Source organism: Hyperoodon ampullatus (assembly GCF_949752795.1).
Source record: "Hyperoodon ampullatus genome assembly, chromosome: 3".
NCBI classification, from domain to species: domain Eukaryota; kingdom Metazoa; phylum Chordata; class Mammalia; order Artiodactyla; family Ziphiidae; genus Hyperoodon; species Hyperoodon ampullatus.
The window spans coordinates 96,370,550-96,382,947 of NC_136916.1; positions in this window are offsets into that span (position 1 = coordinate 96,370,550).

The following is a 12,398-nucleotide window of genomic DNA, read 5'->3' on the forward strand; positions in this document are numbered from 1 at the left end:
ACCAGGGGTGTGCCCACAGGGCCCTGGGGGTGGCCCCGCATAGGACAGTGCCCTGGTTCAGGGTGGGAACCTGGAGGATGGTTGCCATGCCAGGGGGTTGCCCACCACCATGGCAGTGCCCAGGGCCAGGTCCATGACCATGCCCGCCACCATGGCAGGGCCCCTGTGTAAAGCTGGATGAACAATATTAGAGTCAGAGGTTAGTGCCAATCTTACCTGCAGTCAACTCTCCCTCTCCCTTCCCCTTCCCCCTCTCCAGCCCCTACTCTAGGGGACTCAGGATTCCTGGGCACTAGCAGGGGCTCGTTGTGGAGGTCGGGAGACAGGGACAGCAAGTGACTGCTTCTAGCCCTGGGCCTTTTACCTTGATGAAGCCAGAGCACAGAGCAGACACAAGGGGAGGAACCTAGATTCATTGGGTTCCATTCCTTGAGCTGAGATATGACTCCCACTCTGTGGACCTCAGTTTATTTTATCTGCAACTAAGAAGCAGAATTATCTCATCTCTCTTCCCTCACCCAGGAACCCATGCAGAGTGATTAGAGGTTTTGCCATGCTGACTACTTAGAAGTGAACGTGGGGCTGGGGGAGGCTACAGAGGAACACAGTGAGGGCCAGGGGCAAGGAGGAGACAGGAGGTAGGGTGAGGGGAGATGCAGGAGCCAAGGAGAAGGAGAGGCAGCTGGAGAGTGGGAGGAGACAAAGGTAGGAGGTGACAAGGTAAGGAAGTGCTTGTTCTCTATGCAGGTAGTGTATGCAGGTACAAGGCTATGTGCTGCATTTACATACAAATAGCTATGTCTGTATACATGTGCATGGGTGAGCGCCTATACATGCCTGCTGTGTGCACAGATACATGTGCATGGGTGCATGTGCCTGGTTGTGTGTATGTGACAGTGGGAGTACATGTGAGCCCATGCCTGTCCCTGAGCAGGTGCCAGACTCAAGGAACCAGGAAGAATAGAAAGTAAAATCAAGGCTTTATTGCCTAAGCCAGGAGAGTCCTGGGAAAAGTGGTTTAACCTTCTGTCTTGGCTGGAACCACTCCTGAGGCCCCAAGGCCAGAGAAGTCTCTTTGCCTCTTGCCACAGGCCTAGGGAAGAGTAGAGACGCTACCTTGCTTCTGGTGCTGGGCACAGGGGACCTGGGGCCCCAGGGGAGAAGGGCTGGGGCTATGGCCCTACTCTTGGGGGTGGATAACTCCCCAGTCTGCTCCTGCCGCCTAGGGCCTGAAAAGGGCTTATAACCAGTGGGGAAGAGGCGGGCTCCATGGTTAAGGGACTTTCCTGTGACCAAGTTAGGGCTGCCGCTGCCCCATCCAGGCTCAGTGATGCCTGGAAACTGCCACTTCCCACCCTGCTTGCCTCTTCTGTGACTCTTTCTGTGGTGGGGCCAGTTCCGGGCCTAGGAGCTGGATCTGCTGGTGGTAGCCAGTGGGGGCTGCGGGAGGGGGAAGCAGGGAGGAGGGCAGGCAGCCTCCCTTCTCTGGCAGAGGCAGGTCACTGGGGCCCTGCAGTGTGGTTGGGATTTGGGAGCAAGCCAGCTATCCAGGGAGGCTGTGAATAGCCAGGAATGCAGAGAAGCATGGAACAGGAGGGGAAGCAGCAGGAGAGAGGATGGGCTGCTGGGGCAGGGAGGGGATGTGAGAAAAGGAGAGACAGATGGGAGAATAGGAGAGGAGCGGAGGAGAAGGCTGACGCCTGCAGGGGGTGAACTTGCGCTGTGATGCCCTGCCCCGCCCCACCCGTGGGGGCTGAGGCCTCCCTATTCTGCATTTGGGGGACACTGTGGCTGCTCCCTGAGAGTCTAGGAAGGGGCTGGGGGTCTGGGGGACGTGGCAGCGGGGAGGAAAAAGGGGAGACGGCTGGGGAACTTTCTATCCTTTGGACCTGTGGGAAAGGAAGGGAAAAAAAGAAATAGCTTTGGTTATTCGGTTCTGCAGTGAGAGTCCCGTCTTCCTCCTGGTGCTGATTTTGTGCCCACCTCCCACCCCCCTCCTCCAACAAGGCTCAAGAGCCAGCTGAGTTCTCCTGGGGGGGATGGGGCTAGTTAGGAAGCGTGGGGTCTTGTCCTCACTCTGTCAGCTGTCTGCCCTCCCAACCTCGGCCAAGCTCCCTAACACTAAGGGAGGCGCCTGCAGTGGAAACCCTGTTTCTTCTACTTCCACCTTCAGGCGGGCCCCACCCAGTCTCCCCCTCTGCCTCCTCCCCCTGGATCCCACTCTTCTCAGCCCAATCTCTACTCAGATCCTCAGCTGTTTCTTGGCTTCTGCTTATGACCTTCTGGTCCCAGCTCTTAGCCTTTGCTCATGTCTCCTGCCACTTGGAACTCTCTCTTGCTTGACTCTGTGTCTCATTCCTGCAGGAAGTCTGCTTAGATTGGGCCGTCCTGCCTGCCCTCACTGCCCAGCTGCTGGCCCAGAGGGCTCATTCTTGCAGTAACCAATGTGAGTGGTCCTGGGTGTTCTGAAGTGCTCCCTCGGTGAGAATCGCCTCCCTGATGAGATGTATGTTTCTTTTTTCTTTTTCTTTTGGCCGCATCACACAGCATGTGGAACTTCCCTGACCAGGGATGAAACCCGCACCGCCTGCAGGGGTAGTGAGAAATCTTAACCACTGGACAACCAGGGAAGTCAGATTTTTATTTCTTTTTTTTTTTTTTTTTTTTTTTTTTTTTCGGTACGCGGGCCTCTCACTGTTGTGGCCTCTCCCGTTGCGGAGCACAGGCTCCGGACGCGCAGGCTCAGCGGCCATGGCTCACGGGCCCAGCCGCTCCGCGGCATGTGGGATCTTCCCGGACCGGGGCACGAACCCGCGTCCCCTGCATTGGCAGGCGGGCCCTCAACCACTGCGCCACCAGGGAAGCCCAGATTTTTATTTCTTGAGGGCCAGCATGGTCTTTTGTTCCTTTTGAGGGGAGCCAATGGCACAGCTGCCAAGAGCTGTGTTCAGGGCTCCAGACCCAGCCACACCTCCAGGGCCTCACCCTGAGCATGACCCCTAATTCCCCAGAGCACATGTGTACACAGGAGGAGCCCCTGCCTGTTTTACTCCTGAGGTTGAAGATCTAGTGAGATGACGGATGTGTGGGCACACTTCTTAAACTGTAGAGTGTATTACAAAATTCAAGGGCTTGTTTTCATTTTGGAACCCTACCCCCCCCACCCCCAACACACACTCTCTCGGCTTGTGGTAGATGTGACTGACTGATTGCCCCTGCCTTCACCACCCTCCCCTTCCTTCTCTCTTCCTTCCTCCTCCCTACAGCCTCCCGCTGCAGTACTTACCTGGCTCCATCTTTATGAGGCAAGCACAGGGAGTGACAAAAAGAACACCTGTGAGTCAACAGGTAAAGTTTAGTTTACTGTAATCTAAATCTCAGTCTCTCCTTCTTCTTCCCAAGGATGTACACACGTAGACCCTTCAAGGGATGAAAGGGATAAAACTGCTCCCTGTGGCTTAGCTTGGGACTCGCTGTGGAGCTGGACACTGAGTAGGCGCCAGGCAAGGGTGTTGAGCGGATGCACTGGGTTCATTCATATGGTAGGTAGACAGAGACATGAGAGCATTATGCACCCCTGAACCCTACACCCTCACACGTGACCCACCAGATCCATCCCCAGACTCACAATCGTGTATTAATTCATTTTTTAAAAAATAAATTTGGGCTTCCCTGGTGGCGCAATGGTTGAGAGTCCGCCTGCCGATGCAGGGGACGCGGGTTCGTGCCCCGGTCCGGGAGGATCCCGCATGCCGTGGAGCGGCTGGGCCCGTGAGCCGTGGCCGCTGAGCCTGCGCGTCTGGAGCCTGTGCTCCGCAACGGGAGAGGCCACAACGGTGAGAGGCCCGTGGACCGCAAAAAAATAAAAATAAAAAAATAAAAATAAATTTAACTTTTGGCAGCGTTGGGCCTTCGCTGCTGCGTGTGGGCTTTCTCTAGTTGCGGCGAGCGGGGGCTACTCTTTGTTGCAGTGCACAGGCTTCTCATTACGGTGGCTTCTCTTGTTGTGGAGCACGGGCTCTGGGCACGCGGGCTTCAATAGTTGTGTTACACAGGCTCTAGAGCACAGGCTCAGTAGTTGTGGCGCGTGGGCTTAGTTGCTCTGCGTCATGTGGGAGCTTCCTGGACCAGGGCTTGAACCCGTGTTCCCTGCATTGGCAGACGGATTCTTAACCACTGTGCCACCAGGGAAGCCCCCTATTAATTCATTTCTACTTGGGTCAATTTCAATCATGTTAATTATTCATGTAGCATGCCTACCATGTGTCAGGTCACAGTACTCAGTCCCTAGAGACTCTTGTCCCTGTGTAGACGCCTGGCATAAAGGTGGGGAGGGAGGCTTGGAGAGATCAGTGTACCCAGAGCAGGGAGAATGGGGTTGGTGGGTAGGGGCCTCTGGGGGATCCAGGGGATCCTAAGACCTTTACCCCCATGGCACAAGTGAATGGAAAACCTTCCTTGATCCAAGCTGCTTGTTCCTGTCTCCTCCCACCAGGACTGGAAGGGGACTTGGGGGCTGAGCCAATCTGTCATTTGCCAATAAGTGTGCTCTCATAGGATGGAGCTTCTGAGGTGCCCTGGTGCCAAGGCTGGCCTTGTTTTGCTTGGAGCTGGTGCATAGGTCATAATGGACAACTCCAGAATGGACCCAGTACAAATGTGGTATATTAATTAATTTTTTTTTCTGACCCACAAATCAGAATATAATATGTGACATACAGACCAACTACTTGACATCAGGGCACTCTGGTACTCATATGGTTGCCAAACATAGAGGCACAAATGTTCACACACACAGACACACACACACTTCTGTACTACAACAGCCCCAGCCCCTTGTAAGACAGGCCCCTGGCAGCTTTTTTTTTTTTTTAATTTACTTATTTGAATCTTCATTGCAGCATGTGGGATCTACTTCCCTGACCAGGGATTGAACCCAGGCCCCCTGCACTGGGAGCGCAGAGTCTTAACCACTGGACCACCAGGGAAGTCCCCCTGGCACCTTTTGAGCCACCCATTTTTGCTGGCTTTTACTTATGCAAGAAATGTTCAGCTGAGGTCAGCCTCTGAGCTATGCCATGGTCCTTCCTGTCACCTCCTTCTTCCCCTTACTGAGTGATGAGTATGGAAGAGATCCATGGGACTAGGCTTGGGGAGGGAGTGGTAAAGAAAACCTTAGGGCCAGCCAGGATCTGGCTTGGAAGAAAGAGAAAAGACAGGCCTTGGAAAAAAAAAATCCCATTAAAAAATGGGCAGAGGGGCTTCCCTGGTGGCACAGTGGTTAAGAATCTTCCTGCCAATGCAGGGGACACGGATTCGAGCCCTGATCCGGGAAGATCCCACATGCTGCGGAGCAACTAAGCCTGTTCACCACAACTACTGAGCCTGCACTCTAGAGCCTGCGAGACACAACTACTGAGCCCACGTGCCATAACTACTGAAGGCCGCGCAGAGCCCGTGCACCACAACAAGAGAAGACGCCACAATGAGAAGTCCACACACGGCAACGAAGAGTACCCCCTGCTCGCCACAACTAGAGAAAGCCCGCGCGCAGCAATGAAGATGCAACGCAGCCAAAAATAAAGAAATAAATTAATTAATAAAAAGAAAATGGGCAGAGAACCTGACATTTTTCCAAAGAAGACATACAGATGGCCAGCAGGTACATGAAAAGGTGCTCAACATCAGTAATCATCATGGAAATGAAAACCAAAACCACAACGAGATATCACCTCACACCTGTTAGAATGGCTATCATCCAAAAGACAAGAAATAAGTGTTGGCGAGGATGTGGAGAAAAGGGAATGTAAATTGGTGCAGCCACTATGAAAAACAGTATGTTGGTTCCTCAAAAAATTAAAAATAGAACTGCCATATGATCCAGTAATTCCACTTCTGGGTATTTATCCAAAGAAAACAAAAACACTAATTTGAAAAGATATATGCACCCCCATGTTCATTGCAGCATTATTTACAATAGTCAAGACATGCAAACAGCCCAAGTGTCCATCAATAGATGAATGGATAAATAAAATGTGTATTATAAACAATGAATATTGTTTAGCCATATTGTTTGGCAATATTGTTTCAGCCATAAGAAAGAATGAAATCTTGCTGTTTGTGACAACATGGGTGGACCTTGAGGGCATTATGTTGAGTGAAATAAGTCAGACAGAGAAAGACAAGTATCATATAATCTCACTTATATGTGGAACCTAAAAAAATTCCCCAAACAAACAAACAAAAACCCTCAAGCTCACAGATACTGAGAACAGATGGGTGGTTGCCAGAGGCAGGGGGTGGGGCCTGGGTGAAATGGGTGGAGGGGGTCGAGAGGTACAAGCTGCTGTACACCTGACACTAATCTAACCTTATCGTTAATTATACCTCAATTAAAAAAAAAAAGACAGGCCTTGGACTGTCTCTCCCCAGTTCAGGCCAAGGTGCTTGAGGGGTAGGAGTTGGTGGCTCTGGAAGGGAACTAACACAATCTCCTGGACCCTCAGCTAAACCCCTGTGCCTGGCGCATCAGAGGCTGTAAATTCAATTCTAACTCAAGAAGAGAGCGCAGACCCAGGAGTGGGGTCAGGCACCTAGACACATAGCACACAGACCCACATGGCATTTATGAGAGACACACACGCGCGTGCGTGCGCACTAATGACACCCACACAAAGAGACACAGAGGCACAGATACCAATTCAATACACACACACACATACCCAGGGAGACCATGACCACACAGGCCCACAGTACTCACGGATCCCACAGCCAGCGGAGCCAGACCCTGACCTGGGAGTGCAGAGCAGGGGGCGGGAGGCAGTCTGAGGCTCTGTTTGTCCTCAGGTATACTTGTAAAGGATAGGGAGGGGCTGGGGTGGGCCAGGTGCACTGGGAGGTTCATGGGCTGAAGGTGTGGAGGAATGAGGGGGGCTGGGCTAATCTTTAACTGGGCAAAGAGCAGCTGGAAACAGGGTGTGTGTGTGTGTAAGGGTGGAGTGGGTGGGAAGGAGCAGGGAAGAACCCATTACCCCATCAGCCTGGTAACAAGATGCCACAGAACCAAGGCAGGGGGCCTATACCCTGGCGAGGCTGTTTAACACCCAGAGGGCCGTCTCTAAACACTTATGGAGCTCCTACTAAATGCCAGGCCCCAAGGTGCTTTACACACTTAGTTAACCCACTGACTCATACAAAACAGTGAGATTATCACCTGCTTCCATGGGTGGAGGAGGAAACAGGGAGCCTAGTGGAGGGGCCTCTGGAATCTGTGCCTTGGGAACCGAGCCCCAGGCCTGAGTTCTCACATGTGCTGCCCCAGCTCAGGGAGCTCGCCTGGGAGTGGAAATTGAGTGAATCAGAAAAAAAACAAACTTGTGGTTACCAAAGTGGGGAGGGACAAATTAGGGGTATGGGATTAACAGATTAAAAACTACTATATAGGGGCTTCCCTGGTGGCGCAGTGGTTGAGAGTCCGCCTGCTGATGCAGGGGATGCGGGTTCGTGCCCCGGTCCGGGAAGATCCCACATGCCGTGGAGAGGCTGGGCCCGTGAGCCATGGCCGCTGAGCCTGCACGTCCGGAGCCTGTGCTCCGCAAGGGGAGAGGCCACAACAGTGAGAGGCCCGCGTACCGCAAAAACAAAAACAAACAAACAAACAAAAAACTACTATATATGAAATAGATAAGGAACAAGGGTATACTGTATAGCACAGGAATTATACTCATTATCTTGTAATAACCTATAATGGAATATAATCTGCAAAAATACTGAAGCATTATGCTGTACACCAGAAACTAACACAATGTCGTAAATCAACTATACTTCAGTAAAAAAAATTTTTTTAATAGAAGTGGGCATAAGATTAATAAATTTCCAGGACACTGAAAAAAGAAAAAAAAGAAAAGAAGAAGAGGGGACTTTGGGTTTCGAATGTCGACAAGTGGGAGGCAAGCCTAGGGTTTTGCAGTCCAGACCACCAGCTTGCTCTGTGCTCTGCAAGCCCCTGTGGCCCGGCCCAGCTGAATCCTCTGGCCTCTTGCTTGTGCCACACCCCTTGGCTTCCCTTAGGCCCCTGCAGACAGACCAGATGCCCCTGTTACAAGGCATCCCCTCTCTCCCTGCATCTTTCTTCTCCTGTATCCTGCTCCGTGGGACTGTCTGCTCACCTTTGTATCCCCAGGGACTGGCCCTCAGCAGGTGCCCAATAAAAATCTGGTGAATGAATGCAAGGTTGGAGTGTAGTTACTGTTGGGTAGTAACTGGTCTCCATTTCTGTGGTTTATATTTTGTTTATTTTTCTCTCTTTTCTACATATTAAAATTTTTTTTATTTTCTGGAAAAAGGAGAAGGAGGAGGATTTTTCCCGTGATGGCAGTCCCCTGGCTGACCTGAGCTCGTGCTGCCCACCCCTGGGCTCACCGTGGTGGGTGAAACCGAGGCCAGCTGACACTCCCACCCTCAACTAGGCGAAAGGGCTCGGAGGGGCCCTGTTTTGATCAAGGAGAACAAGGATCATGTGAAATCGAGAACATGCAGGAGGAGGCAGAGAAGCTAAAGCAGCTGCTCTCTCTAGGTTCTCCTATAAAAAGCCTGGTTGAACTGGATGCACCTGAACTGCTTTAAATTCATTTTTAAACAGTGACCTGCCGGAGAGAAGGGAAAACCTGGGCCTCACTACGGTTTATACTTGAATGTAGTAACTTTGTTTGGAATAGCTAAAAACTGGGGAACTTCTCAAATGTCCATCAATATGTGAATGAATACACGGATCATGGTGCATGCACTCCATGGAATACGACAGTAAAAAGGAATGAACTATTGATAGGCACAAAAACATAAGTGAACCTCAAAATAACTGCTGGTGAAGGAAGCAAGACATGAATCCATACTACATAACTGTCTATAAAATTCTAGAATGGTGTAAAATTCTAGAAAATGTGAACCAATTGATAATGACAGCAGATCAGTGGTTGCCCGGGGAAAGCGTGGTGGGAGGGGGAGGGACTGGAGGGAGACGTTAGAAAGGGACATGAGGAAAGTTTTGAGTTTCATGGATGTGTTCATTATCTTGATTGTGAGGATGGTTTCATGGGGTAAACACACGGCAAAACTTATCAAATTGTACATTTCGTGCCATTTCTGATATATCATTTTGGCCTCAATCATAGCTGTAAAAACAGAAGCAACATAACCACATCAGAAAACAATTTGGAAAATGGAGAGGAGGAAAATAGTGATTCTCTTTTATTTCCCTGGTGGGCAGGAAAGGAAAGTATTTGTGTGTCAGTTTCTTTTTTTTTTTTTTTTTTTTGCGGTACGCGGGCCTCTCACTGTTGTGGCCCCTCCCGCTGCGGAGCACAAGCCCCGGACGCACAGGCTCAGCGGCCATGGCTCACAGGCCCAGCCGCTCTGCGGCATGTGGGATCTTCCCGGACTGGGGCACGAGCCCGTGTCCCCTGCATCGGCAGGTGGACTCTCAAACACTGTGCCACCAGGGAAGCCCTGTCAGTTTCTTTTAAAATACCAATTATCTCACATAAGCTCTTGGGGATAGGTGTTATTATCTTCCTCTTTTTTATAGATTAGGAAAAGCCAGGATTCAGAGAAGTTAAGACACTCGCCTGAGGTCACCCAGCTAGCGTGTAGTTAGTCCCAATCAAGGACCATCTGAGTCTGGAGCCTGGGCCCCTTCTCCACATTACGTTGTCTCTCTTTTCAGGAATGCATTTCTGAAAAATTCCAGCCTGCTTTGGTAACACTGTGGGCAAAGGACTTTGGTTTATGACTAGATGGGGAGTTATTAATCTGTCATGTACATATTTGCTGTGAGCCTTAGGGGAGCTACTGCACGGAGGGCAGGCGGAGGTTTACAAAGGCACGGTGTCTGCAGAGCTCACACCTTTCAGCCCATGCTGCCTGAATGGTACTACCTGTGGCCACCACGCCCTGCCCTCCCCAGCCCTCCCAGTCCCCCTCTTCCAGAAATCCTCCTTTTCCCCTTCCGGGACCCTGATGTCATGACCGGTTCACCCCCAGCCCCAGCCTTTGGCAGGAAGCTAAAAGGAGAGGCCTATGGCTTCATGGACCCCCAAGGGGGAGAGGGGACTGCAGGGCTGAGGAGGGCAGTGGGGCTTCATGCTCTGGGCTCAAGTTTCAGTACCCTGGTTCTCTGAATCTCTGGAGTCAGGGTCTGGGCTCAGGGTCTGCATCACTGCAGGCAGGCAGTAGGAGGTACGGAGGCCTTGGGCCGAGGAGGTAGACCCATCACTTTTTTTTTTTTTAATTTTTATCAGAGTATAGTTGATTTACAATGTTGTGTTAGTTTCAGGTGTACAGCAAAGTGAGTCAGTTATACATATACGTATATCCACTCGTTTTTAGATTCTTTTCCCATATAGGTCATTACAGAGTATTGAGTAGAGTTCCCTGTGCTATACAGTAGGTTCTTATTAGTTATCTATTTTATATACAGTAGTGTGTATATGTCAATCCCAATCTCCCAATTTAGAGGTAGACCCATCTTGATGGGGTGGACAGAGAAGCGAGGACAGTCTGAGTGGTCTGGGTGGGGTGCAGCCTTCGGGAGGTGAGGAGGATGTCCACAGCAGTGGGTGGGCACACTGGAGTCAATTTTTTTTTTTAATGGATTTGTCTTGCTTAATAATGTCTTATTTATTTATTTATTTATTTTTAATTTTTATTTTTTTTGGCTGCGTTGGGTCTTCGTTGCTGCGCGTGGGCTTTCTCTAGTTGCAGCGAGCAGGGCCTACTCTTTATTGGGTGCGTGGGCTTCTCACTGCGGTGGCTTCTCTTGTGGAGCACAGGCTCTAGGTGCGTGGGCTTCTCACTGCGGTGGCTTCTCTTGTTGTGGAGCACAGGCTCTAGGTGCGTGGGCTTCTCACTGCGGTGGCTTCTCTTGTTGTGGAGCACAGGCTCTAGGTGCGTGGGCTTCAGTAGTTGTGGCACGCGAGCTCAGTAGTTGTGGCTCACGGACTCTAGAGCGCAGGCTCAGTAGTTGTGACGCACAGGCTTAGTTGCTCCACGGCATGTGGGATCCTCCCGGACCAGGGCTCGAACCCGTGTCCCCTGCGTTGGCAGGCGGATTTGTAACCACTGTGCCACCAGGGAAGTCCTGGAATCAATTTATAGCAGAGCACGATGTTCCATGGGATCCCTCTACCCAATCCTAGGATGTTGGGGATGAGCAGAGCCTCGACCACGTGTGGGTCCCCTCTACCCTCTGGCACTATGTCTTACAGATAGTAAGTGCTTACCGAGTGCTTTTGTTTATTGCCTGGCAGAGAGGTGGCCCCTCCCTGCCAGAAAGGCACACCAAGTGGAGAAGAAAGGCACTCTGGGAGGAAGGAGAGACATTTCTGGGCTCAGGGAGAGGAGAGGCTGAGGGCATCTCCAGAAGCGGTAGAGGCCATGGGTGGGGGGGCCTCAGGGAGCGTGTGGACTGATGGTGAAGGCCAAAAGGCAGGATGTCGGCCCTCTCTGTGACCCCCAATCCCTGTCAGTAGAGCCAGCAAGGCCTTTGCTCCTGGGCTGTCCTGGGGGGTGGGGTGGGGAGGGAGGCGGGACAGCCAGGCACCTTTGCAGGGTTTGGGGGGACAGGTTTCTCCTGGCAGGAGGGTAAAGGTGGCTGGCCTTGACCTGGGCGTGAGAGGGTGCTGCAGGGATGGGGCCAGTGCATCGGGAGGCCCCCACCCAACCACGAGACTCCCGGGCAGGTCACTGACCCTGATGGCCAAAGAGAATTGAATAACACTAGCCCTGGCTAATCCACAGATTTCAAAGCTTGATGAGATCAAATCACATCACATGTGTGAGGGCTTTGGCAGTGTTAGATGTAAGTGCAAGGTGTTATTATGATTATCAGTATTAGCACTGACGACCTATTTGTCTTCCTGGCCTCATGGTTCATCCCCTTGCTCACAGTGGGATCTTCCTGAGGGACACATCTGCATCTTTGGCCTCTGGCATCACTCAGAGTATTTCACTCACAGGTGAAGATTCCCTCCCTGCCCCAGCCTCCTCCTCATAAAGTGACCAGACATCCAGGTTTGCCTAGGAATGGGGGGACTTCTGGACACAGGACTTTCAGTGCTAAGATGGGCTCAGTTTCAGGCAAACCTGGACAACTGGTCACCCTACTTCCCTTCCACCCCCAGGCTGCTTCCTCTTCCCTGTGATGACTGTGGTGTCCCAGGCATTTCAGCGTGCTCTCTCTCACCCTGGTTGCCCTCTTCTGCCTTGAAGCCTCTAGGCTGGGTGATACCACCTCCAGAGAGGGGGCATCCACCCCCTGCCATTCCAAAGGCCAGCGCTCAGCAATCCCTCGGCCTTCTGTTGGGCTTCTGTCCTTCTCTCCGCCCCTGAAAACTGTGCCAGAC